Source organism: Amphimedon queenslandica, unplaced genomic scaffold (genome assembly GCF_000090795.2).
Source record: "Amphimedon queenslandica unplaced genomic scaffold, v1.1 AMPQUscaffold_12853, whole genome shotgun sequence".
Classification (NCBI taxonomy): Eukaryota; Metazoa; Porifera; class Demospongiae; order Haplosclerida; family Niphatidae; genus Amphimedon; species Amphimedon queenslandica.
In genome coordinates, this window is record NW_003546911.1 from 1 (window position 1) to 6,083 (window position 6,083).

Here is a 6,083-nt window from a genome sequence, read left to right on the forward strand (position 1 = left end):
ATTATGTATTTTCTATATATTTCAGAGCTGAAGGAAAAAGTCATTCTAGACTTGCAACCTATTTTTGACTGTGTAACAAAGCTGATTAATTGCTGTTTTGTTTATGAAACAGTCAGTAAATGCACAGAATATGAATTTGCTAAATTTGGCACTTTTTCGATAGACATTTGGAAAAAGTTGTTTGAATCACTTCCTATACAATAATAATAACGTGTTTATTTGCTCCTAGTGAGTCAGAGAGTTGTTGCAGAGGATAATGGATTTCATGCTTACCTTATTGGACTTTCTTGTGGTGTTGTCCTCTGAGAGAAGGTTAGAGAGAGAATAGTATTACCAGCTTGACATGTACTTATGTTGGATAGAAAGTCTGAACCGATTCCAATCATAAATCAATGCTCTGATTAAATTTGGATTTTGAAATAAATCTTTTAAGATTTTCAATGATGGGGCCAAACTCCCGGTATTATTCTGTCAAAAATTAAAAGGAGATTTCAGCGTTTTTATAGCTTTTTTTTATGCATATACATATTCTTATGTTGCATGAAAAGTTTGAACTGATACTGATTAAATTTGGATTTCTTAGGAATTTTTCAAGTTCCCTCTCCATCAATGTATAGATCCCCTAGGCGCTAAGACTATTTTTAATGAAGTTTTTTATGGCAGCCACCCACGATTGAAATTACTGACAGCAAGAAGCTCTCCACATCAAAGGCAAATCAAACCCAAGGTGTCGAAATGAAGCATAACAAAAAAAATTATGCTGCAGCAAGAGTTACCTGGTCTATAAGACGCAATCTGGCCTCCATACTTTCCATAAATGCTGCTTGTAAGCCTGAAGTACCTTGTAGAGCTCACAAAATGTCCAGGCAGTGTCACCGCCTTTGATCTTGAGGCCTTCTTGCCGTCAGTAATTTGCATCCTGGGTGGATACCGTATAGGAAAAATTTATTTGTTATGAATAAATAATTATTGTAATCATATGCATTGAAAATAGGTTTGGTCTATAATTTTTTATTAATAGTTTTTAATAATTCTCCTCTCAATAGGCTCCAGTCTTGATACATGTAACAGTACTTGGTTCTCATAAAGGTTACCTCCTCCTCATCCCAGCAACAATCTAATGGCCCTCTCTTCAGTCTTCATGAAGTCCTTTCAGTATGATCATACCCTTACACAATATGTCGGGAAGTTGAACGATGCTCTTTTAAATGGCCGCTGTCATTCACTGTGTGTATCCTAATTAATGCTCCATGCACATTCCTTAGCATTTGAATTTTTCAAAAAATGGCTCAAAATCACCACCATTTTTTACATGATTACATTCTCTGATACATATTAATGTCCTTATGCTGTGTAGAAAGTTTGAAGTGATTCCGACTTAAATTTTTTGAGTCACATCCATTTTAAGAAATTTGCCATAATCTAAAAATACCCAAGGCTATATATAGCCCTGTAAAAAAGAAACGAAGCCCTTGAAAAATTTATTATAAATAAAAGAAATAAAATATGTAGGTGAAGGAAAAGCAAAGCAAGGTTAAAAATAGGTAAGGAGAAGTTAGTGCATGGTTTTTTTTCAGAAAAATGGCTAAAAAATGCCTCTAATTTTTGTCACAATCTTTGATGCATATTAATGTACTTATGCTGTGTAGAAATTTTGAGCTGATTCCAACTTAAATATTTCAAATACCCAAAGCTATAGCCCATGGTTGTTTTCTGAAAAATGGCTAAAGATTGCCCTTATAGTTTTATTACATTTTCTGATACATATTGATATCTTTAAGCTGTGTAAAAAGTTTCAGTTGATTCCAACTTAATTTTTTCAAGTTACGACCATTTAAAAAAGTTTGACGAAATCTAAAAAATACCCAAGGCTTATACAGTATATAATCCTTTCTTTCTCTATTTTCTCTTTTCTTCTTACTATTTTCTCTCCTTGAGCTATATATGTACATGTACATGTACATTAATCATTAATAATGTACAATTATGATCCTTAACTTCATTATTATCCAGTGGTCTACAGTGTCTCTAATGCCATGATCATTGCTGCCATTCATCCACTGGAATACTGTAGAATGTTATAACACTCCAGGTAAGTATTTACAATTTAATGATAAAATATAAATTAAAATGCCTCCTATACTGCCCATGTTTAGATGGTCCCTCTGTCTTACAAACTCTGTCTTTGTCTTCATTTCATAAAATCTGGGTCTCTCCTGATTTAGGAGTCTCTCTTAATTCATTGGATCAATGTTCCCTCCCACTCAATGCACTGGAGACTGGAACTGAGACATAGTGTCATTCTTCCGGTAAATGATACTATTTATAGTAACACTGATACTATTTATAGTACAATGCTATTGATTGAGACTATGCTATTGTAGTATATGATATATCATTGTCTATTGTAATAATTGATACTACCGTATTTCCTCGATTACTAGCCGTGGCTACTATAAATTTCAGCTCAAGTTGACAGGGGTTACTATTCGAGGGTGGTCACTATTCGAGAGCGGCTACTATTTCTCTCCTAGCGATAGCACATGTGGCTGGTCACACCTGCACGTGATCGCACTCATCACTCACCACGAGTAGTGCGCACCATTGTGTAGAAATCGAGCAAACTCGAGCTAAACATTGGGAGACATGGAAATTGATAGTGTTGCAGAGGCCACCATGTCTACAAGACAATATGGAACCCAGTAATGAAAGAAACTATAGGTCTTGCCGGAGAACAACAATGAGCACACGTGGCGCATTAATTAAGTAAATTTTAATTAACTGTGGCTTGTATTAGAGGGCGGCTACCAAAATCTGTAAAATCTCCAAAACATCAAAAATAGATTAAAAGTGGGCTACATGTACTAGCGTATGAATTTCTGTACATGTACGTGTATTCTAGAGTTGTGTTGGCCAAATTTTGTCAAAAATGAAAAGGAGAGAATCTCCATTTTAATAATTTTGTCTGATACATATGCATACACTTACAGTATGTTGTGCAGGAAATTTGAGCTGACTCTTGTCAAATTTGAATTTGTAATGTTGCTCGAAATGCCATGTACTGAATTGTAGTGCTTGTCAGCTCATGAAGCAAGCATGCTTTGTGGAAACCCTTGAATACATGTATGTATCACAAATAATAATAGGTGATTTTTGGGAGTCAATTTTTTAAAACTACGTGCTATAATAGCCTTTGATTTTATTAAAGTTGCCCATTTTTATATTCATAACTTAAAAATGCTTTCTAGTAATCAGCCCAAACTTTCTACATAGCATAAGGACATCAATATGTATCAGAAAATATAATAAAGTAATATTGAGTTGATTTCGGAGCCTTTGTTTTTTTTCAAAAATTGACTTGCTTTTTAAAATTAGACAGTTTTTACCTCTGACCATATTTTGTGATGATAAGAGTGAAAGAGGAAATTTACACGACTTATTTCTATCCTATTCTTTGCCCTTTCCTCCCCACCCTTACTCTCTCCTCCTCCTCTCATGCTCTAGTGGTTTAATGGACAGGATTGTATTATCATCAAAATCAGGGGACATGTCATGCTATGTTGCTAGAGTTTTTAAAGAGGGTGAGTTTTATTGATTTTGTTTTATTTTGAAATATTCTTTTTTTTATTGCACTATTGTGAATCCATTGGTTACAAATCATTAGATTAACTCCACTGAAGAGTATCATTCAACTTGATCCTTGCCTGCGTCACATGTGTGGGTGTGTATCAGGGGCTGGTGGTATTGTAAGTGATGGAGAAAAACTGATACTGACTACTGAGAGTGAATAAGAAGAAGCTAAACCAGTCACTGTATGCTCTCTCTCCTCTTGCTCTGATCTTTTATGATCCTTTCTCTTTTTATCTTCCTCCTCTGTCTCCTCATTCCCCTCTATCTTATTCCCCCTCTCTCCCTCTCCTCTCTCTCTCATTTCAGGTAAGGTTTGCTAAAGCTGGAGCTAATGATTAACATAAGGTGGAGCCTGAGGAACTTTTGAAAGCTGTAAGCTCTTAATTTATTGGGTCAATGTTCCTTCCCACTCAATCCACTGGAGACTGGAACTGAGACATAGTGTCATTCTTCCTTAGGAATAGAGGTAAATGATTCTATTTATAGTAACACTGATACTATTTATAGTACAATGACACTATGCTATTGTAGCATATGATATACATGTATCATTGTCTGTTGTAGTAATTGATACTATTTATAGTAACGATGCTAGTGTACGCGTTTGGTAGTGATGTAGTAATTCAAAAATTGCCCATTGCACAAAAATTTGTTGTCGGAATCAACTCAAAGTTTTTATTAGCAACAGACAGACAGACGTAAATAGTAATAATGATGTATATTGCATTGCTTAGTTCTTTGCTTAATTCCGGGATAAGGCGGGATTTGAATTGCATACTAACCAGATATACATGTAGAAGTGAAACACAACTGAGAGTATGAAAGAACAGCATGCGTATCTCATTAATGTGAGAATGGCAACTACGCTAGGTTCAAAGATGACTTTAAATGAGAATAAAAATAATGAAGTAGAAGGAAGTAGGAAAAAATGAACGAACAACAAAAACAGTAAAAGCATGCAGTTATACTAAAAATCATAATACATCATATGATGTCATATTGACAGTCTGTCTATAAATAGAAATAGTAATGGCCACAATATGGGTAACACACATGCATGTAATTAACAATAAGAATAACAATAAAATGCATAATGATCATTACGTAACATTTGTACAACAATGATTACTTATAGTAATAATAATAATAATATATTGTAGTTACATGTACTTGTACATGTATGCATAAATGTCAAAGCGCCTTTATCACACATTTAATAATAAGTAATAGTTATAAACAAAATAAGATACTATAGGCAGCCATCTTAACAAATAATAGAATAATAATAATTTCAATTAACAGGTGATCTAGCAATTAAGTCCTTTGATGTACAATATTTATCTCTAATGTTAGTAGCAATACATTTCTCTTCTATTGTATCCAGTGCTATAGCTAATGATGACCAACTGGGACCTTCTTTCTCTCTCACTTTATCTTCTCCTCTTAACCAGGCAGACATACAAGCATGAAAACATTTTACTGGATCTCCTCTGTGTCTCTCATCTATATCCACTAGTCTAGGATCATATAATCCTAACTGTAGACCTAGTCTGTGCCATACAGAACAGGACAAGTGTTGATCTGATGTTAATTCTTTAATGACAATATCAAGATCTTTAATATCTACAAAAATAATAATTAATAATGTGTATATATACTGTACAGTCTACACTCCCACGACTTGACTACATACCTAGCTTTATTGTAGTGTCTCTGTAGAGTGCATTAGGCTTTATTTCAATTACTTCCTATACAATAATAATGATATATACTGATATTTGTCACTGTCATGGTATTGCTGAAAGGTGATAGTTTAACAGATGTATAAGGTATATAAAAGCTACACAATACCGTATAGCACCAAATTTTCGTCAGTCAAAATTTTCGTCAAATTTGTCAAGTACTTTTGCTTGACGAAATTTTTTGTTCCACGTGAGTAGTATGCAGATTAATAACAAAAATGATGAAAATTTTATTGACGAAAATTAATTTTAACAAGAAATCAAGATTTTGACGAAATTTTTGACTGACGAAAATTTGGAGCCATACAGTATCAACCCACAATTATGAGCAAGAAATCAAAAGTATTTTGATAAGTCATTAAATTTCAGTAAAATGTGACCATTGATTAATGTACTGTATACGCCATATACTTTGCTAGTATAAAAATTCGTGATTTGGCTGCACTTTTGTATTTGCGAATAAAAATTTAATTTTGTGATTTTATTTTAATTGCCACACCTACTATACAATCAGCAAGCTATTTTGCAGATTTTGGTGTCACAAATTTTTCCAAAACACGAAAATCATAAATTTAACCACCGCAAAATATATGGCGTATATGGTATCAACCAATTTAATGTCTTAATTTTTACCTTAATATCACGTCCTCCTAATAGTGACAGGTTACTAATATCTGATAATGATTCATCAGGTAGGATCTCCTTCAATTC

The 6,083-nt window shown here is 33.6% G+C and overlaps 1 long non-coding RNA gene across 1 annotated transcript; it reads left to right on the forward strand.

Annotated features, from left to right (window-relative positions):
• The first annotated feature begins 978 nt into the window (after positions 1–978).
• LOC109586515 (uncharacterized) lies at positions 979–5,241 on the forward strand. The gene is made up of 8 exons (XR_002187065.1): positions 979–1,231; positions 2,014–2,092; positions 2,157–2,309; positions 2,445–2,766; positions 3,505–3,581; positions 3,665–3,812; positions 3,937–4,096; positions 5,082–5,241. It is a non-coding gene; the product is annotated as an uncharacterized LOC109586515 (long non-coding RNA).
• The last annotated feature ends 842 nt before the right edge of the window (positions 5,242–6,083 follow it).